Here is a 22,148-nt window from a genome sequence, read left to right as displayed (position 1 = left end):
TTGGACGAGTTGGAAATGCCTTTTTACAACACTATTCCTTTGGAAACAGGACCTTTTAAAATTTCTTAGTTACCAAAAGAAATAACAAGAAATTGTCATATCAATGGCCCCTAAATGGTGAGTTCACTGTGCAGAATAAAACCAGCAATCTGTAAAATTCTAAAAAAAAATCAGGTTCTAAAATACAAACAATTTGGACAATTCTTGTAATAAAAAAAAATATTAATTTCTCCTTTCATTTTGATTTCCAAAGGCTGCTTTCCATTGATTCTGTTGCTCCAGGCAAACACAACATCAAGTTGCAAAACTACATGTTCAAATTTGAACCACAAAACTCCAAAAGTCTTTTTTTTTTCTCTGATTCTCCAAAGAGGTGACAAGAACTCCAAACTTTTTAGTGCCAAAAGCTTTTATGGGAAAATTCCTCTTAAAAAAATAGCCCTGAAAGATACATTGAATTCCTGATCTTGAAAGTCCTAGAGAGGGGAAAGAACAGCTGTGCCATGCCCAAGGAATCAAAAAATAGCATCAGGTATTTCATGTGAGCAATATCCAAAATTTATCTCTTGCAGTAACAATAAAACAGGTTGAGATGTGGATGGGATCAAGCTAAAGGTCTGAGTTGAAAAATACAAACCTTTAGGGGACAGCAGGAAAAAATGGAATTATTGCGAGAATTAGTTCCTTCTGGAAGCAGAGTCAGCATGTGCAGAGATGAGGTTTTGCTGTAACATCCTGGAGTTTGTTCTTGTTATTGCTCAAGGACTTTAAGGTGAAATTCAATCAATGGACAGGCAAATATCTTCTCCCTGCTCAGGAACACACAAGTTCTGCTATGAGCTCTGAAAACCACCAGCATTTCCTTCCTGCTCAGGCAACAGCTTGAGAAAGAAGATTTTTGGCCAAAGTTGCTGTATCTGCAAAGATTTCCAGAACAGCCCCTGATCTCCAAATATTTACAGCATCTAAATATTCTTTAATTGGCTCCTTTTCTCTGCTGACCTGCGTGGTTGCTCACTTGTTAAAATTAATTATCTGTGGAGCACAATTAGGTTTTTTGAGGGAACAAAACAAAAAAAGGGCTGTTCCCTGGTTATCTGCATTTGCCCTCTGCCCATCCAGGCTGCACCTCCCTCTCTTTTGTCTGTAATACACAAAAATCTGCAGGTCAGGAGGCTGCTAAGCAGAACACAGGTGGGTAATTTATCAGGAGCACAATAAACTATTAAACCCAAAAGGTGCTTATCCAGCAGGGCTAATCCCACCACTGCAGCTCCATTTTCCATCCAGCACTCCCTTATGGATGCTGCAGCATCAGTCTAAAAGATCTTTTGGTAAATCACAGAACATTGCACAGGGGGCAGATGAAACAAATAAACCTGCAATAAAAATGCAGCACATTTTGCTACCTGGCCTATTCCTCTTTCTCTGACACGACTTCCACTCTGATCCTTCGGCAAATGAAAATCCACGCATGAGTTTTCACTGAAAGGATCATATGGAATAAAATTCCACTTGAAATAAGGAATGGTCCATTTTCCTGCTGTTTGTACTTACCTCTGTAACAGATTATCAGCAGAACACCCTGGGATGGGCTGTCCCCCAGGGAGGTGCCCATGGGCGCCCTGGAATGGGCTCGGGAAGGAGTCTGTACATTTTACCCACCATGCTGCATCCTTTACAGGAGATTAATTGGCTCTCGTGCTTATGCAAATAGAGGAGCCAAGATTCCTGTGCATCCTTCTCCATAAATTAAAAACAATGCTTTCCTGCAGTTATGGCTGTAAAGGGGAAATAGACCTTGACTGGATGTAATGAGGCATTTGTGTTTGCAGTAACCAGAATTTACTGTTACTGCTCCAAGAACCATCACTCCTTGTTTAGGCTCTTAAGTGACAATAAGTGTGGCTAAAATAAATTCTAATGAACACTCCTGGGTCACCTTACTGAATTTATGGGGCATAATCCAGCATTATTTGAAATAACTGTGGTCTTTGGGGCTGTGGGGAGCAGTTGCAGCCACTGATTCTCTCCTTTGGGTCAGATAAAGGTTCAGACACACCAATTCCTGAGGGGCCTGGCTTTGGAAAGGTGACCTCCAGCTGAGCTTTGGCTCCCTGGAAAGGCCAGGAAAGGTCATTTGAGTGATGGCAAATGGAGCATGAAGCTGCTGCTGTGTCTGTCTCAGAGAGGATGTTGGGCAATACTGGAGTTGAGTGGGTGCTGCTTGTCAGGAGAGGGAGGATGGAGGACCCCAACCCCCCTGGAGTCTCCCCAGTCTCCTTTACCCTCCCAGCAAAACAGCTTTTTAGAAGATCTTCAGTTTAAGGAGTTCTCTCCAAAGACTGAGCTACTGCTGCATTTCCTCTTCCAAACGTGCTGAGCACTTAACGAGTGCATGGAGTCAGGGGTGGGCAGTGGAGGATCAGAACCCACCAGATCCCAAGGCTGAGGAGTCAAATTCAGTTTAAGTTAAATAACTCAAGAAATCCTGTTGACTCCAAGGAGGCCAGATAATCTCTACAGAGAGACGATGGCAAGCCCTCGGTTCTTCCATTCCCTCGCAATCCATGACAGAAGCAGTTCCCAAAAAAGGTGAGGACATTTTGCTTTTCAATTAAAATAATGCACTTACATAACATTCCTGCTTTTCACTCTTTTGTGCCTGGCCTTCACTTCAGGAGCTTATCTGTGTGATCCAGATTTCTTTATCCACCTTTGTATCTCATTCCAAGGGAGCTGGACAGAATTTCAATACAGGACCAGAGTGGTTCTTTAGAAAAGCTTCCCAGCCCCATTATGTATCTGAGCAGTGGGTGTGAGGTGCAGACCATTGTCATGCTGCCCTTCTTCATCTTCCTGAAGGGAAAAATAGAAAAATGCTTGAATTTTTAACCTGTTTTTGAGGAAAATAAAAGCCTGGCCTCTATACAGTGCCTAAAGTCTAAGCTTGAAATAATGAGACTCCTAATTCTTCTGTAGTTAAGGGCCATGGGATATTACCCACTGAAATGCACCCATCACACAAGCCTTCATTATGGAAGGTACTCTTCTATTTATTAAAAATAATATTAACACTGCTGCCTATTTGTTTAATGCTTTTTTCTTCAGAGCACTTTTTAGGCATTAGCTAATTAATGTATGACTTGGGATATTTCGAGCGTGTCTCTCCTCGGCAGAGCTGAGGGATGGCTCTACTCAGGGCGAGGAAAAGAGATGTTTATTTGTACACTGTGGTCTCTCTGAGGCACGTCCACACCTCCAGCTCCTCTGGCCTCTTCAGAGGAGCCAGGGTGAGGCCAGGGCTGGGTTTTTGGCCTGGCTGGTGCTGCAGAGGGAAGGCAGAGTTGAAAAGCTGGTTCATGTGCAGCAGCTGGATTAAGATTCCCAAACCCAGTGCTCAGCTCACAGCCCTGACACAGCAGTCAACCCCTTGTAAAACCAACCACCTTCACCTGTGCTGCTAAAAACAGGGTGCCATTTATGGAACTCATCACCTGTCAACTCATTATGCTTTTCTGCAATGCCTCAAACATCAGCTCTGTGATTTATTCACTCACCAAAACCATCCAGGTCCTTTAACTGCACCAGGTCTGGGGACAATTTAACCTTTTAGGTGCAAAGAAAAGGGTTTTTCCAACCTGCCTTATATCTTAGAAAAGGGGAAACTTTGCTTTAAACTACACCCCAGTTAATAAAGCAAGAACTGAGTGTGTTTTAGGAACTGGATTCAAGTGCCCAATTTGTTGACTATAAAGTTTTCTTCTAGGAGAGCCCTTGGAATGGAAATTGGAATTCTCATGAACTTGGTGTAGCGTTGTGCTCTCTCGTGGCTCACAGACCCTGCCACACACACACCTCTCTAGTGACTCTGATTTAAGCCATCTTTTAATGACCAATTCACCAGGTCCCTCCAACCAGGATTTCCTGTAAACCCCCCATGAAGGGGTCACAGAGCCACTGCAGGCTGGGGGTTTCTGTAGCTTCCACCCACCCCTCAAAACTCCCTCTGGGCATCTCCCTCTTCACCTCAGCCAGGCTCCAATTGCAAAATCAATCTCTAGCAGAACAATTTCCAGTTTCCTTCACACAGCAGTGATCTGCTGGAAGAGGATCCTGGCAGTTCAGCTGGAATTTCAGTGTGCTAATCCTTCCCCCACTGTGGCAGTGACAGCAGCAGGACCTAAGGGAGCCTCGCTGCCTCCACTCCTCTGAGTTAACCACATGGAAAGATTCCAGCTGGCTTCTGTCCAGGAGGATTTGACTCCTAACCAGGCTTACTCCCCTGAAAATATTTTTTCTGAAGGGAAATAAAATAAAATGAGGCACTTCTAGCACATAACTGCTTAAGATCATCTATTTTCCTTATTGCTCCTGGCTGGAAGCAGCAACCCAAGGGAAAAAGCTGCCTTTCCAAACAGCATCCTGCAACACCTAAGTGCCCAGAGCATTCCCCTCTCCCCAGCTCCCCTGAGAGCAGGTAGGGGAAAAACCCAAGGACTTTCTGTTCAAAAATGTGTGTTTCTAGGTTATTTCCAGACTCTGGGTTTTGTAGAGGAACATTTTGATTTCTTCAAAGTATCTTGCTATTGCAATTTATTCAGGGAATGTTTGGGTTTGGATTTTTAATTCTTTCTTCCAGTCTCTTTGGTTTTTGCCTTCACTAAAACCTCATTTGCAGAGCAGGAGAACAGAGACCAGCACAATATATTTGCATAAAATATATAAATGTTCTCACCTACACCTCCATAATTAATAATACTTAACAGCATATGGGACCACAGCTCTATAAAATGCACCTACAGACCACCTTCTGAGGCCTCTTTTTTGCAATATTTTTTTTACCCAAATCTGACTTGGTGCCCTGAAACAAAAGCAATGAACTACGGCTCTTCAGAGCAGCCCTGACACCACCACCACTCTCCAGCATCATTTCCTTGGAAACTTCTGGTACCTGCACACTTTTCATTCTACATATCTTAATTTAGACTAATCAGGCCTTCCAGCAGGATCCTGGAAGATTCCCCAAATCATGACAATATAATCACTACATGATCAAAAGCCTGAAACACAAGCCATAGCCTTGAGCTATGGGGAAGGCAGCTACAAAACCCATCAGACTCAGAGCCATCCTGCAATTAATTCCTCGTGGCCCCAGCTCTGAAGTCAGTAACTGGGAGCAAGATCCCACTGAACATGAAAGAGATTATTTGGGATTAGCAGGAGAGGCTGCGGTGCCCCTTGGCCTCAGTGAATATTAAACATGAGAGCTGCAATGCAGATTAGAAGGTTCACTTTAAGCAGCCTGTTTCAGGGCCTGCTGGGATGTGGATCTGTAACTTCCCCTGCTTTGGGTTATTAATTGTTCTTTTCCACTATGGAAACTCCATCAGATGAAGATCCAAGTTATTTTTTTAACCTTGTATCGACATGTTTTTCTTCAGGATTTTACCAGGGTATTCCTGGACTTTGATTATTTTTGGCACCTCCACAAAGCCAGTAACACAGAAATCATCATTTTCAGGCCTCTGCCATAAAGAACGACCACTGCTCTGAAATGAACACACCAAACCAGGAGAAAGCCACTCAGCTCATCAGGGATGCTCTGATGTCTATGGTACTATTTCCAACTAAAATGAAACAGAGCCAGGCTTCAGCAATCCCGGAAAAACACCAGCCAGGTAAGGAACTAGATCTTGAGGCAAAATTCTGCTTCAATTTTACTTCCTGAGTAACTAATGAGATTCTGTATCCTCAGAACAACCATCCCCTGGCACAGCCACCCTCAGCTGGGATCTCTCTCCTCATTTCCTAGGTTTCAAGGAGGTTTTAACCTCAATGATTCTCTAATTCCATGGAGATGGAAGCCAGCTGGAGAGCTGGGATCAGTGGAGCCGCTGGAACCCCACAGCCCAGGAAGGGGTTAAGGAAGCCCTCACATGTGTCCTACCCCAGGTGAGGGTCTGATTATCCCCCTGCAGCTTCAGCCACGAAGAGGGAACAGTTGCTGGGCACAAACCTCCCCGGGGGGTGAACAGCTGGAACAGCTGGAGCAGCTCTGGCGTCCTCTCCCTAAATCCCGAGGGCCGCGCTCTCCTTGGGAAGTTTGAAAGCAGAACCCGTCCTTGGGAAGTTTCAAAGCAGAATGTGCTGAAGAAAGGCTGCAGCATCCCCCCAGGGGGCCGGCAAGCCCTTCTCCCAGGAACTGCTGAGCTAGCAAATCGCTAATTGCTCCCTGCTCGTTACCTCTGAAGATGGATGGAAACTGCGGACACACAAACCCCGTCGCTAAAGCCAGAGGCTGTGGCCACACAAACCCTGGTTTATAACCAGATCTTTGAAGATCCAAGATCATATTTGCATCCAAAAAGTGTGTCCCCACTGTAACAAGTGCGTGAAAAGTTTGTTTCATGGATTATAATGGCTAATCCCTCCTGCCCCAAAAATATCTTCAATTCTCGGGCACCAGAAGGATGGGCTCACCCAGCCTCTTTGGGAATCCTTGGCTCTGGTTACAAGGCAAAGAAAGATATGGGAAAAAAAAAATCTCCAAACTCCCTCCCAAGCAGACAAAAAGAGAAATTCTCTCCAAAGGAAGCAGTGAGCCAAGATGCAGCTCCTGGACATCCTCCCCAGGACCAGGGTGTGTGGGAAGGCAGCCCCAGCACCTGGAGGAACATCTGGAGCCATTCCCTGGCACCAAAGCTTGTGGGAAGGGCCAAGCTGGAAAGGAAGGGCTGGAAGTGAGGAAGGCTCCAGCTGCCAGTCCTGCTCCAGAGATTCCCTGCAGGTCTTTTATCCAACATGAGTCAGTCTTTTCCTCTGCAACTCAGCGAGGAATACTCAGCTCCACTCCAAACCCATGTGCCACCCCCCTCCCAATGTTGATACTGATCTAAAAATAATTAAATTGAAAAATAATATAATTATGCTCCTTTCTTGTTCTCTGTGTTTGTATTTGGAGGCTTTTAGAGGAAATTTTCAGATCTATCAAAGTATCTGGAAATGTACTAATTATTTCAATGATGATACGATCCCAAGTGGCAAAGTAAACATAATTACCCATATTAATAGAAAACAAAATCAGCAACACTTCAAGGCTCTGTGGGCTTCAGCTGGTAAATATTGTCACAGTCGATCATTCACCACAAAAGGACATTTATTATGACTTTAAGTAAAGCTCCACCAATTTAACCAGGAAACTAAATGACCTTATGTCTCTCAGGATCTCCATTAGTGGGAAAACCTCAGTGTGAATGAAAAGCTCCCAGATTTGATAGTCAGATTATTTTGACTTGCTTGTTCCCTGCTCTGAAACCCTGCAGCTGTGTTTTCTTTTCTTAACTTTTCAAGCAAGTTCTGGGTGTCAGAAACCTCGGGTATGGTTGTTAAAAAGCTAAGAAAGAGAGTGACAGGATTTCACTGATTTCACTTGCTGCTGAAAATCCTCCTTTTCACAGAACTGAAGGGATATCACTGGATCTTTTGTTATTTTGTGAGCCTGTAAAGGTTTGCTTTAAGAAATAAAACAAAACAAGAAAAAGAAGTACCAAAATACATAGACTGATGCGTAAACTGAGACTTCCTCTCTCCAGGGGCTGTTCGGCGTTTCAGGGCTGCATTTACCTCTGGCTTTGAAGCACCGGGAGATTTCCCTTCCATTCTGGGAGCACCTCCTGGGGCTGCGGCGGCTTTTGTTTCCCAGGCTGAGAGAGCAGCGCTGCCCTTCAGGAATGTCACAGGGATGGGCGAGCTGCTCTGGGCAAGGGACAATCCCTGGGCCCGGCCGAGCCCCAGGGCGCAGCACGGGAGGATGGAGCACGGAGCAGCCCCTCTGCCTTCCCTCGGCTCGGCAGGAGCTGCTGCCACCGCCACCAGACACAGCCCCTTTAGAACCCCTGACAGAACATTTCCCTCAGCGGTGGAATAACTGGCAGGGATACAAAGCCAGAACAAAGCCGAAGGCAGGAGGCACCTGCTGGGTGACACCCCGGGTGCTGCAGCCTCGGTGGGAGCAAGGACCCGGCCCGCCTGCCCAGGCTCCGTCACCACGCTCGTGGTGCTCCTAAGGACACAGAACTGCCAAAAAAATTACAGGAATTTGCTCTTTTGCTGCTAATATCCTCTACTTTCCACAATTTTCCCCCCTTTGGCTATGGAAAGGGTTGGGTGGCCATTGGAGTCAGCAGACATCACACACCACCTTTAACCACTCTGTGCTTCCCAAGGGCCAGAGTCAGTGCTGGAATTAGCACCTCATCACTTGGCAGTATCACTTATCTACCTTATTCCTGAAGGCAAAATGCAATTAGAAATTTAAATAATAATTAAATGAAAATCTTTTAAATCTTGATTTGCGTATTCCCAATTTTCGCCTTCCTTCCCTGTGCCTCGCTGCTAAGCTGTCTCCTTGCAGTCTGCTTTGGGTTTAGCATTAGGTGATGAAGCATAAAATGCTATTTAAATACTATAATTTCAAGAGCAAGCAAAGAACGTCACATTTATCTTCACTAACCTTGAATATGCCTGTCCCATCTAATGAAAAAAGTGATTGAAGGGACTTACTTCAGCTTACCATCCCAAGGCCCCCATAAAAGCTGAATGGTAATTTAATTAGTTTCCTTTCTGGTGATTAACTAGGAATTTCTGATCATTTAATCTGAGTGCACTTTGCGTCATTAAGTATCTGTTTCCATTCTTTTACGAGGTGATTAAATAGCCCAGCCCAGGTACCGCTGTCGTTGGTATTCAGGGCTGCTCCGGACTTGGAGTGAACCAGATAGGAAACGTGCAGGATGGGAGCAGCATTTCCAAACCTTTTTGGGACCCAGCTGAGCAGCCGATAAATCAGCAGTTAATTCAGCCTGACAGAACTCTCAAACCACGAGTCAGAGCCCGTGATGAGGGAAGTTGGTGCAGATCTTTGCCTGGTGTGATGCTACCTCCACTTTGAGCCCGATCCCAGGCAGGCAGAGGAGGAGCAACAGCTGCACCAAAGCAGGGCTGAGGACTGGTGTCAAACTGGGGTCAGTAAGTGGGAGATTCTCCCACTGTCACTGACAGTGACATTTCTCCTGACCACAGCAAGTCAGTCACTCTGCTGATAAATCTCCCCCCTCAGTACCAGCGAGGCTGTAACTGCTGGCCTGGCTCATAAAGGATGATTAAATAAATCTATTCTAGTGCTCTGAAGACTGAGAGTGCTATATACTTAACTTTTTATTTAGATTTAAAGCTTATTATAAAGGCTGTACATGCTCTCCAGACACCCATACCAAAAAGGAAACTCACAATCCGTTAAAATGTTGCTTAGCACCATAATGGAATAAGGGAAGTTAAATTATCAGGCAGCTGATACTGCAGCAAAATATACTTCATCAACTCCACCCTAAGAGAAAATCTAACTATCTGTAGCAGGCAAGAGATACCAGAGTGGGTTTCTGAGCACAAATAAACTGTGGTTTATTTTAATCCATTATGCCAGAACAGTAAGAGGGGATTTGATTCCTTACGTGAAAAGAAAAATTTCTAAAAATCCAGCAAATGAACAGTGCCTCAATTCTATTTTCATTTATTTGGACTCCCAGATCAGATGGATATAAAGATGGATCTGAGGACATCTGATCATGCAGGGACTCTGAATACAGCCAGACTCACCTGCAGCCTGGCACATGCCACCCCTCCAAACCCAAACAGCAGCACTCCAGGGAGGAACAAACCATTAAATCCATCCTCCCACTCCTCCCAGCACTTCAAATGCTCCCTACAACACAGAAGTGCCTGGACCAACTTTCCACGATGCCCTGAAGGTCACCAGCTCTGAGCTCTCTGCCTGAGCTCTGTCTGCCTCTAAAGCTGCAGCAAGAACAGGTCAGGCCTCAGCTGCACCCTGGGACCCACCAGCTCTGCCCCAGGAGCTGCTCTCCACCACAGCCTTGAGGGAAGTTTCAGGGGTTCCCTTGAAGTCAGATTTTCATGTTGTGTGAGCCTGTACCTTGTAAGAGGTGTCAGACAGGTCAGCAGGAGCACACCACTATCCTCACCGGTGTTTTACATTACGGCAATAACTCGCTGCAGTTTTAAGAGTAAAGGAAGATTTTGTAAGGGCTGAAAAATAGGGTAGGAACAGGAAAATTCCAGTTAGTATGGAACCACCTACAAATGCTGCCTCCCTCACTGTAAAGACTTCCTGGACTTAAAGTTAGACCAAAAAATCATTTCGCTAAGACTTTGACATACAGAGAGAAGCTGAAAGCAGCACCCAAGGCATTGCCCAGCATCAGCCCTGAAACCAGGCACAAGGCTGCTTTCCTCCCAGCCCTCACAAATTCTAAGATTGCCTCAATCACAGCCATTTTTATTCTTTTTAAATTAGTTTTATTGTCTTTATCTGTCTTTGGAATTCTGAGCCACCATTTCTTTCCCCCTCAACAACTGCAGGGAGCAGAAACTTGATTTTATCTTTAAGCAGAAGCTGGAACACCTGTATGGCATCGCATTTTACAGGCCCACAACAATATCTTTCAAAGGCAGCTCAGGAATTATGCTGGGCTTTGGGACTTGCCTGGTTTCATTTATCCCAGCCCAGCATCCCAGCAGGAGCCACCTCCCTCCACAGGGCAGTGTGGGATTACACGGGCTGCATTTGTCCCCCTTACCAACAATTAATCCGTTTCTCTGCATGAAATCCTAGCGAAGGCAGGGGAGTAACTCGAGGGGAAAGGTGACAGCCTCAACAGATGATGAGGTGGTGTCATTCTATTAAAACATGATTTCCTAAATCAAGGTTTCCCTCTCCAGTGCTGGAATCAGACAAATCTGCATTAAGCACAAAGGAAAACTGACAACAAATAAGGAAAGCATCCTACTTCTCCAGCCTGACGTACAGCCCAACCTGCCAGCATCATCTGCCTTCAAAATAATTCATCTGTGCCACTGCCACTTGCCAGAATATTGTTCTTTCAGAGAAAGTCTGGCTTTTTAATTATATAGAATGCTGTAAAAGGTGTTATAATTCTAATTGTGCATTAAGAGAAGTGTCGTGATAGTAAAGATGTATCAGGTGATATTCAGGAGAACAATGCCAAGATGGCAGCGTGGAGGAAAGGCTGCAATTATTCCATGTAAGCTGGGACAGTTAATCATTGTGTTGAACTGAAGGAAGTTTCCTGGTTTGCATTTTTAAACAAGTTCTTGTCTCTCCTTTTGGCAAAGTGTCATTTTTCAGGAAGAGAGCCACAAGTTATTCCCATGGGCTTCCCAACTGAAGTTGAAAACAAGGACAAATCCAAGCCCATTGCCACAGCAGGAGCTGGCAGGGCACAGCCAGGACTCTGAGGACAGGCACTCACTGCTTGGAGTGCTCACACTGATGCTGGCAGGGCTCAGCAACGGGGTAACAGTTAGGTTTTTGAAGTTTTAGGAAGTAAATCCTTCTATCGATGAGTTAAGTGCAGAACCAGCTGGTTTTGCTGACTGATTAAAAAAAAAAACCAAACAAACTCAACCCAAAGCAACCCCCCTCGAGAGGCAGCAGCCTCTGCGGACAGGCAGTTTGAGCAGAGTCTTTGGAGAGACAGCCACTGAAGGAGAACAAGAAACCAGGACCTACAGGATTAGATCCAGGCAGGCTCCAGTCCTGAGGCTCGGGCAGGTTCTGACCCTGGCTGGAAAGAGAAATAACCCAACTTCCATGTTCAATAGTGCAACATTAAATGCATTTTCTAGGTACACACACCTGCACAAAGGTGGCTCAGGAGTGGTGTCTGCAGGACAAAACGATACAGAGCTGAAATTGGTACCACTGGGGAAGAAAACTGTTGAGAAATTTGATTTGGAGCGAAAATTGAACAGCTCAAAGACATGGGAAATGACTGCCTCGCACACAGTGGCCAACATGGGCCAACCCCACACAGCAAACCCAGACCTGTGGTGCCAGGACAAACACTGGGCAGTGCCACCCGAGGGGGCACTGGGAACAGCTCAGGAACGGCTCAGGATCACCGTGTAGAGACTCAGCCCTCACAGGAACAAGCCTTCTGCCTGAAGCAGCTCTCCTAGGGGTTGGTGTTTCTGGTGGCACTGGGACCACGGGGAGCAGGTTGGGGGAGCACAGGTTTATCCGAACGGGGCCCTTTGGCCACTCTGCTCTGCGGACACTGGAACCAGGACTCAAATTAAATTGCAGCACTCCTCCACCCTCCCCTCCCCAGCAGGGATTTCTCCCAGCAGCTGTACACAACTGCACCACAAAGCAGCCCAGCTGGGAGCACAGTTTGAGGCATGGCTGGGAAGGGAATGTTGCAGTGGTCCTTCTGCACTCAGGCGCCATTCCCTCATTCCCTCTGCATTGAAACACACCCAGCACCACCCACTCTTCACACAGGGGCTGCCAACCCACGGAGAAGGATTTACTCTGGCACTGACAGCAGTGCCTCTGGTGAAGCTCCTGCTGAAGCACAGGGCTGGGGCTGCAGCCTCCAGGAACAGAGCTGCTGGAAATGATGCTTTGGAATAGCCCAGCACGGTGCTACATGAGGATACAGCGGGAGAAGATGAAGATGAGAAAGAAATTACAGCAGGGACGCGTTGTTCCACAGCCCTAAATCCCTTCTGGGTCATAGTCCACTTGCTGGTACCGGATGCACATTACTGGAATCCACGTGAGGAAATGCAGGAAAGAGATTAAAATGTTCAATCATTTGCAAGAGCTCCCCAGATGAATACCAGTGTGTGCTGGAAGAGCAGCTCTAACACAAAACACTGTGCCGGGCTCTGATCTTGCTGAGAACACAAAATGAATTATGGGGATGGATGCAGCCAGGGCTTATCTGGCTAAGGAAGAACATTCTTGGAGTCAGCTCCTGTGAGCACCTGTCCCAGCAGTACCTGCAGCACCAGCAGTGTCCAGGTGCCACCTGTGGCCTTGGTCCCACAGGGCTTGGAGGAACAGCCAAACCACACCTGAACCCACCTGTCAGGAACCACCCCCTGCCACCAGCCCGGGCTGGGCAGGGCCCACATGGCCACAGCACATCAGAGATGTCACACAGACAGAACCAAAAGCTACATTAATATAACAAGAAAAAACATCATCAACCTTAGATGGAAAGTTTCTTTGGAAAATTCTGCCCTGAAATCCTTCGGCAGTGCCCGGAGGGAAAAACTTCCACCTGTATTAACTCATTTCATGTCCATTGATTTTTGTTTTACCAGCTGGAATGTAACCATCCCACACAGCTCCTGACCACCTTCCAAATGATCTGAGCGCTGGACACATCCCAGGAGAGGTTTCTATTTGCTTTGTTTGTACTTTTGTGAAGCATTGCTGCTTTTCCCCAGGATTTTATTGCCCAGTAAATGAGGATGCAATGCTGAAAGCTGCTTTGAATTTTGCTGGGACAGAGCTGAGTGGGAATAAAGCCAAGAGGAATGTGCTCCCCCTTTCTCATTTTCCATGGAGAAGCACTTGAGAGCATCTCTTTAAAAGCCTTCCTTACGAAGACTTAATTTAACAGATGATTTTATTTACTGATTTCCTGGGGTGGGATGTGGAAAGTCTGCAGAGGCCATTCCCTCAAAGGATGCAGAAATCACAGCCCCCTAGCAGAGCTTCCCAGTCCAGGAAGCAAGAAACTGGTGAAATCCCATCTGCCTGAAGAGCTGTGGGAGCTGCATCTTTGGAGGTTCCAAATAGGAAAATCAAAGAATCTGTGGCCACCAGAACCCTTTTCCCTTACAAGAAGTGTCAGCATAACGCTCTGGCATCCAGAAATTATCAAAAACAGACAAAACCTCCTTCAGTTCAATTCCCCCAGATGCAACAGGTCCCTGTCCTCCACGTGCTTTTCCTTTTATCCCCAGAGAGAGGAGTGGGAGTGGCAAACTGAAAAACCTAAATTTAAAACACTTCAAATGTATAAAGCAGAACTTTTTCCTGGTGACTGCCAGCACACATCAATCATTGCTTGTCACTCCAACCCAACAGCACAGTCACAGCCGCTTCTTGTTGCTGCACTCAATCCTCTTGGCTTCCAATTCCAGATATTCCATCATCCACAAAACTAAAGTCACCTCACAGCAACTTTCAGGAAATTTATGGCACTTCCCCCCGGTTTTCTATGGTAAGGGACGTAGCAAATTTAAATTATTTAACCCACATCTGTTTAATCAGGGACGGCTCCTGAAAGCTTCGTTAACTTGAAATGCCATTGCAGCTTTTGGCTGGTTTTTCCCACTCTCCCACTCACAGTATGCCAGGGAGAACAACATCCTCCCACTCTTGGAGGGACACGGCACAGGACCTGCCGCACGCTCATTCCACACAGAGCGATGAGTCTGGCAGAGGGTTTGTGAGACAGCTTTGGGCTGGGGTTGTTTGCTGCAAACATGGACTGGAGAGCCCAGAAAATGGGCTGAGCACCCAGAGTGCGGCATCCACAGGCTTGGGATTTTACAGAACATCCCCAGATTTGGGGATGCTACTTTAAGATATGTGATGGATATGCAGGAAACAACTTTCTTCAGCTCTTTTATGGAATTGCTTGATTTTTACCCATGAAATCTCTTTCGCATTAGAACAACTTCTGTGTATTTAAAAATAGGAGACTGGAGAAATGTAGCTCCCTTCTAAAGAAAAGCCCCCATGGATTAGGAAAAACAGAGATATTGGAGAGTTTCTCCACAGAAGAGGAAGCTGAAACCCTGGGACCCTCAGCCTGTATTGCCCATCCCCGCTTGGCAGATCTCTGATCTCCCCCCACAATTCCCCTCGTTGTTGTTGTTGTTATTGTCCCAGACTGGTTTGGGCTGGAAGGGACTTTAAAGCCCACCCAGTGCCACCCCTGCCATGGGTAGGGACACCTTCCACTGTCCCAGGGTGCTCCAAGCCCTGTCCAGCCTGGCCTTGGGCACTGCCAGGGATGAGACACCCCCAGAACGTTAAATCCAGATTTCAGCATCAATAAAACATGAAAGCTTTTAATTTCCAGTGCATTCCACAAGTCGGTGTTTCAGGCCACTGGGGGTTTTCCTCAGTCTCACTCCTTCATATTAACGCTCCCAGGGAGGCAGTTACACCACCAAAATGTCATTTCTAACAAGTTTATGTTATATGGGAATCCTAAACGACCTTGATCAGGCGCCTGCCTGATCCCAACCTGCTAAAAAGCTCTTCTGGCACGAGCTGCAGGTTATTCATCTTTTATCCAGGTGCATGCACACAGCCCTGAGTCATGCACCACGAACAGATGGGAAGTATCTTATATTTATGACCTGCCATCTTTTTTTTTTTTTCCCCTAGAAATTAATTTTTCATTAAATCACTTCAAAAAATCTTTGAATTCACTGAATAACTTCATTCAAGGAGATAAACTAGGATGGGCAGGCTAGTTTAAGCACCTGTTTGTGCTTAATCAATTAAGCAAATTGACCCCCTGGATTTTGGACAAAACACCCAGGGCAGGTGTGGCATTATCCCTTCTGGTTAAATCAGTGTTCCTTGTCTCTGGGAATTCCTAAGATATAATAACCATGAGTGTTAATTAAAAACAGGTAGAGGTGTCACAGGGAAGGTGTGACAGCAAAAAGGGGACAACCCCAGGAGTGGAACCTGGGCCTCTGCATCCCGAGAGATTTGCCAATTACAGATGATACACAAAGAACAACTTTGTAGTGGGTGTTTTGTCAAAAGATTTACAGGTTTGGAGTGGCTCAGGTGTTTAATTGCAGGGAAAGTGCACTTGATGGGAACTTCAACTGCCTGGGAAGAGTTGGGAGCCAAGCAGGAGCCCCAAAGGTTCACAACAGAGTGCTGGGAGAAACCTCTTGTGTTATATTATCATGTGTATAATAATTAATATAGAGTGTAAAAATATATAAATAAGCGCCACTGGATGTGAACTCCAATTGCCTGGGAATAGCTGGGAGCAGAGTCCTCAGCCACTCACAACAGACTGCTGGGAGAAATCCCCTTGCATTACATTATCATACTCATACTATTATATTTACTAATTAATATCAACTATATTCCCATATAACTAATGTGTAACAATACAGGTAATATTTTCGCTTGGCTTATTGTTTCATCTAGTACATCAATAAAACAACTCTTAAAAGAACCAACCGAAACACGTATTTCTGAAACTCTTAGGAATTAGTGCAAAGGAGCTGGGTTTGGCCCAGTCCCAGCCTGGCACTTGTGGGAACAGAGAGTGGTGCCACTGTCAGGGTGGTGCCACCGTTAGGGCGGTGACACTGTCAGGGTGGTGACACTGTCAGGGTGGTGCCACCGTCAGGGTGGTGACACTGTCAGGGTGGTGCCACCGCCAGGGCTGGCCTGGACGCAGCAGCAGCAGCAGCCCCAGCCCCTGCTCCCACTCCCAACCCCCCAGGGGATGAGCCAAGCCCACTCCTGCTGTTCCAAATGCTAAACTGAGCTTTTCCAAGCCCTGTAAAAATAACCACCCACAGCCAAGGCGCTGCCGAAGCCCATTATTTATACAGCAAAGCCAGGCAAGTGAAGAAGCGGCCAGACTGAAATAGCTGCTTCCACTCGGGCTCAGCAAAGACATTTTAATTGCAGGGCCACACGCGGCTCCTTCCCCCTCGTTAGTTCTCGTTCCGCGAGGGAGATGAAAGGGGGGAATTAGGGATGTGCAGGCAACCTGAATCCTGACATTTCAAGAGGCAGTGAACTCCTCAGGTCAGAACACGCTCCATGCACACGTGGGGTGGATAAAACAGGCGCAGATGACACATGAGGACAGGCCTGGGGACAGCTGACAGCACATCTGGATATCCCGGGTACAGAAGAACCCCAAACTGAGCCTGTGACAAAACATCTCGGATGTTTTAGCTCCACAGATATGGGCAGAAGGGGGCCAGAGGAAACAATGTAGCCCTAAATGTTTTCCCTGTTGGCTTCCCACCCTCGTGGGAGTCCTGTTATTTATATGCGTGAATGATTTATTCCTCTATTACCAGTTACCTCCTTTGATTAAATACATTAGTGCCTTTTAAGTTATTTCAAGGCTACAATCATTTTAAAATTAAATGATCCTTTGAGTACCCTTTGGGAGCTGAATGCTAAACTGACAGTTCCATAATGCAAAAAAATGGTGGTTGTGCTCATTTTATTTAATTAAACTCTACTCTTGATCAAGCAAACCAAATGGGACCATATTAACCCTGTTTTTTGCTTCTAGAAAAGGAATAAAATAAAAACCGGAGATTCTGTTGTCGTGGTCAGATGTTGTCTTTATTCAGCTGACAGCTTAAACTGTCGTGTCAGGCAGCTGTAATTTCATTCAGCTTCCCCAAAAGAACATTTCTGGGTTTTACCCCGCTGCTGATCGATTACGTCCAAGTAGGAAACATTTGAAAAATTTTTCTCCCTTCAAGCTTTGCAAAAGATCTGAATTTAAATGGCACTTGTAAGGCTCTTTGGAGCCCAAGTACAACAGCAGCCCGGCTTTTGAAGAGCACACAAAAATACTTCTAGCCTGAAAGAAAGGAGTGAAGTGACAAAAAGAGGAAGATAAAAGCAATTCCAAGTCCCAAACCCACAGAATCCCCTCAGTCTTGGCCTATTCTTTAGAACTAAACCTCATTTTGCAAATCAAAGGACCAGCTGCTAAACTTGCCTTAAAAAAAGAGGTAGGTCCTGAATGCAGGGCTGAGAGAGTCCAGGGGACGCCGGCGCTGCCATCAATCAGTCCCTCAGGTCCTCCTGCTCCCACCAGGAGTCTCCCCATCCCTGGACCCCCAGTCCCGGGGCTCCAATGCCCAGGGATGCTCTCCCATCACTGGATCCGTGCCTAAAAAACAAAGCTCCCGCGAGGAGGCTTCACCCTCGGGAGGTGGCACAGTTCCAGTCAGGGCTGCACAAATGTTGTACCAAAAAAAGCCAAATGTCACCATTTAGAGACAGCAGTCGGTATCCTCACATATGGAATTAGATGTTCCCGGGAAAGGGACTAAACAAAGGAAAAAAATTTCTCTTTGGACAAAACTTCTAAAAATCCCGAAATTCATCCAGAAGCCTTCGAAGTCGATTAAAAACAATCCTCAAAACATTCCCAGCTTTCACTAGTGCTTAACAACGTGTTTCCCTCTGTGAAAAGACACTTCAGATTGGATTTGCAGTTCTGCCTCGATGTTTTATTTCCCTTTGTGATCGCAGTGATCGCTGCTTTGTAAGATTTATCCTGGGCAATTAATATATCAAGCAGAGAATCGCACGAGGGATTTCCCCAAAGAGATTTTGGCAGCTCGGGGTTGCACTGGGAGCTCCTGCCCGTAGATCTCAGCCCTCTAGAAGTTATTAAACAGCACAAGGATGTCACAAAAGTAAAGTCACTCAGTTAAAAAGAACACGGCACTTTATGCACCCAAAGCCAACGTACGTTCCACCTGACAAAAATCCCAGCTCTCCAGCCTCAAACAACAGGTGTTGGGTGATAAAAGTCAAGACAAAAGTGCTAAAGCCTCTCACATACTTTCCCCAATTTCTACAGCAACAGAGCTGTGACAGAGGGCTCCTGACTGCTCAATTTGATGGCCAGGCAGACTTATAAAAGCTGAGTTTCCTAGGGGAAGACATAATGAAATCAATGCACTCATGAATATGGATGCCGGGCCGGGGCCATCTGTTCGCCACCAACATCTCTTCTTAAAACAAGTTTCAAATATTTCGCCAGAGAGTTTCGTATCTCTATTTCCATGGATGAAATTAGACCTTGGATTTTCAGCACCTCCGGTCATTAAGTGCTATTGTTATGGAAATGTGGGGTTTTTTCCTCCACTGATAATCAAAAGATTGAGTGATAAAACAGTTTGACAAAGTTCAGGTGGAGATTTCATCGGTCTGTGGAGGAGCTTCACAATATTGACAGTCAGGGCACGCCGTGTGTAATGTAAATATAACTTCTCTGTCCTCCCCCCGGGGAGCAAGAGCCTGGGATGTCCTGCCCTCATTTGTATCCTACACCCATCTGATTTCCTTTCGTTTTCAGGGAAAACATCAGAAGGCATTTTTATTCCACATTCATGAGGCTGGTGCTGATTTCATGTGGGGAGCGGGCACGGGTGGAGGAGCTGCTGTTCCCGGGCTCTGCAGGGCGATGGGAGAGATCCAGGAGCTCCCGGGGTTTGCCAGGAAAGCCAGGTGGATACTGAGCTGTGTCTGCATTCCCAGATCCTGCTCCCTCTCCCGGTGCCACGCTGTGGGGAAGCTGGGCCTGACCCAGGCAGGGCTGATCCAGCCCCAGGTGGGAATCAGAGAGCTCCTGAGTGGCAGAAACCAAGATGTGGGAATAGAAAACCCGAACCACTGTGGGCATAGACACTCCAAACCCTGCAAAAGAGACAACTGACAGGTGATTTTATCACCACACAGATATTTTAAGGGCAGGTGCCAAGAGGAGGGGGCCAGACTCCCAGTGGTGCCCAGTGAAAACACAAGTGGCAACGGGCACAATCTGACACATGGGAAGTTCCAGCTGAACATGAAGAAAAATTCTTTGCTTTGTGGGTGGCAGAGCCCTGGAACAGGTGCCCAGATTGTGGAGCGTCCTTCCCTGGAGATACCCAAACCCACCTGGACTGATTCTGCGTGACCTGCTCTGGGTGAACCTGCTGGAGCAGGGATTGGACTTGGGCACCTCCCGAGATCCCTTCCAACCCCAGCCAGCCTGGGACTCTGGGAGTCACAAACTGTGTGGCAGCAGGAGCAGAGCTGAAGTCTCTCTTAGGAACGATCTGTCTAAAGCAGGTTGCTATCAATTACTGTGTTCAGTGTTAATTAATCAGCAGCTCTTGGTTACTCAGAGCAACCATGAAGCTGAGACAGCCCAGATGAACAGAATTCCAACTCCTCCCAAAGAAATGAGTCTAAGAACACACTCACAGGGAAGAGAATTGGCTCAGCGTTCTGCTGCTGGGGTCCCACCAGCCTGGCCAAGGTCAGCACCGGCTCCAGCCCCACGGGCTCCAGCAGTCCCACATCTGATGGCACACTTGGCTCCAAACCAGAGCAGACACATGAAGTGTCCTGTGGTGAGCACTGGGGGAAAAAAACAAAACAAGAAGAAATAAATTAATTTACATTTTGAATGTTTCAATTTTACAATATTCCTCTCCATTTCAGCCAATTGATAGTATTTATGTGGCTGTTAAAAAAAAACAACAACAACAACAACAACAACAAATCTAAATGAAAAGATATGGGAGTAAAAGCATCAAAATTGAATATTATCCAGACAGGCAGGATTTTCTAAATAAACCTCAAAAGATCAATACTTGCCCAAACCTTTTGATTTCATTGAAGTGAGGTTTTGGTCAAAAAAATGCCCCGAGTGCCTGCTGGGATCACCCAGGGACACTCAGCCCAGCCACGCTCCCACTTGGGGATGGAGAACAGCCTGGGCTCATGGCTGGGGCTCACTTCCCAAATTAATTCCTGCAGCTGATCCTAAGCATGGACAGCCTGGGCAGGTTATGCCATAACAGCTTTTCCATTTGCATCCAAATTTGGGGCATTATGCTCAACCTGCTCATCCACTTCCACTCAAAGGTGCAGCTTGCTCAATTTGCATAATAACTATCTCCAGCTAATTATCCCCATTTGTTCATGGAAGCAGCCACTTTCTGTAGGGTTTAAAATTACCATAAGCTGTGCACAAGATCAAGAAAACACCGATTTATCTTATTAACAGTGAAGGAGTTTGTGTGTTAATTAGCAGGGGATTACTCTGGAAATGCATTCAGATGTTCTAAGGATCAGCTCACCTGACACGAGCCCTGAGCACCTCTCAGGATCTGCAGCTCAGAGCTGATGCAGATGAGATTTAGAAGCTCTAAGAGCAATGAGTGAGGCCAAAGAAGCACCCAGGGAGTCACCATCCTGGGAATTCCTGTTTGGAAAACAGCCACACAGTGTGGGCACTGCAAAAGTGCAGACACCTCTGGGAAGTTATCTAAATGGGAGAGCTGCAGAAAAGAGAGATAACAGTGCTTACAGCAGTGTGTAGGTGAGCTCAGCAAGCTCCTGTGCACAAAAAACAGGCAGTAAAATCTGTTTTTTGCATTTTTTGGATGGAATTTTGGGCAATTTTTTAATAAAGGCGCAAAACTGAGGTCCTGTCTCCTAGAGAGCTTCAGTGCCTCACTGATACTCTCACTACTCTGCTTAGTAAGCAGCTGCTACAGCCTCCCCCTTGCAGCAGCTGTCAGAGCACTTCCCATAATATTCATGGATGTTCCATGCTTTCCAGCAGCAGGTGGTACCATTTCTGTATCTGCAAACGATCAGCATTCAAATCCAGATTTTTCTCCTTAATAGCTACTACACAGCTACAAAGTGTTATCTTTCCTACACGTATTTTTAATACTCCCAGTAAAAGCTGAAGTGGGGACTTGTATTTAAGGAAAAGATGTTCCCATGAAACTTTAAGTGAGAATTTCACACTGGGAAAAGATTAGAATAATACAGACTCTCAAGTACAGAGCCATTTACTCTCCATTTTTCCTATGCCCCAGAAATAGCCTCCTTAATTTTCACTCTGGGGTTCCCAGAGGCACCCATGTGGATGCTGGGAATTGGATAAACTCCTCACACAGCTTGGAAACTTCCAGCCAAAGGAACTCAGAGGATACGAAGAACAAAAGGAAAGCAGATTGCACTAAACAGTTTTCCTTTTAAGGACCCCAAACCCTTTAAAAAGAACTGCAATGTGAAACCCAAACCAAAATAATTATTTGCTGCCTTTCCATCAAAGCCAATGTTAACATGTAATGGAAATGGGCAGTTTTCAAGCCAACACTCACGTGCTGCACTGAATTTCCACAGAAAACAGGTCCTCTATCCATCTCCTTAAAAATCCATGGAATTTGAACACAACCCCTTCCCTAGTAAAGCCATGAGACACAATGTGGTTCCCATAAACTGCATGGCCATAAATCTTTATTTCCTGGTGGCACAATGGATTTCATAAGACAATGGATTTAACAACTCCTTTTTGCCAACCAGTTCCCTAATTTCTCAGGAAACCCTTTCTGGGTTTAAGGCATGTCTTAAGGAACTAATTTTCCGTAGTGATCCTGAAAAGAGCTGGAGTGTAATTGCCAGGGAATTAATGGAGCCATTGTGC

At 46.0% G+C, this 22,148-nt stretch overlaps 1 long non-coding RNA gene across 1 annotated transcript in view; it reads right to left on the bottom strand.

Annotated features, from left to right (window-relative positions):
- The window catches only part of LOC121657638, a 129,149-nt gene that overhangs the window by 73,487 nt on the left and 33,514 nt on the right, over positions 1-22,148 (bottom strand). Inside the window, exon 3 of the long non-coding RNA XR_006013679.1 lies at positions 19,907-20,062. This is a non-coding gene — a long non-coding RNA (uncharacterized LOC121657638). The remainder of the gene's footprint in view (positions 1-19,906; positions 20,063-22,148) is intronic.

The sequence above is a fragment of the Corvus kubaryi genome, unplaced genomic scaffold (assembly GCF_017639235.1).
Source record: "Corvus kubaryi isolate FWS band 111438036 unplaced genomic scaffold, C.kubaryi_AGA036_p1.0 136, whole genome shotgun sequence".
Lineage (NCBI taxonomy): Eukaryota > Metazoa > Chordata > Aves > Passeriformes > Corvidae > Corvus > Corvus kubaryi.
The sequence above is the reverse complement of the archived record's forward strand: the minus strand, read 5'-3'. Positions and strand labels throughout refer to the sequence as shown.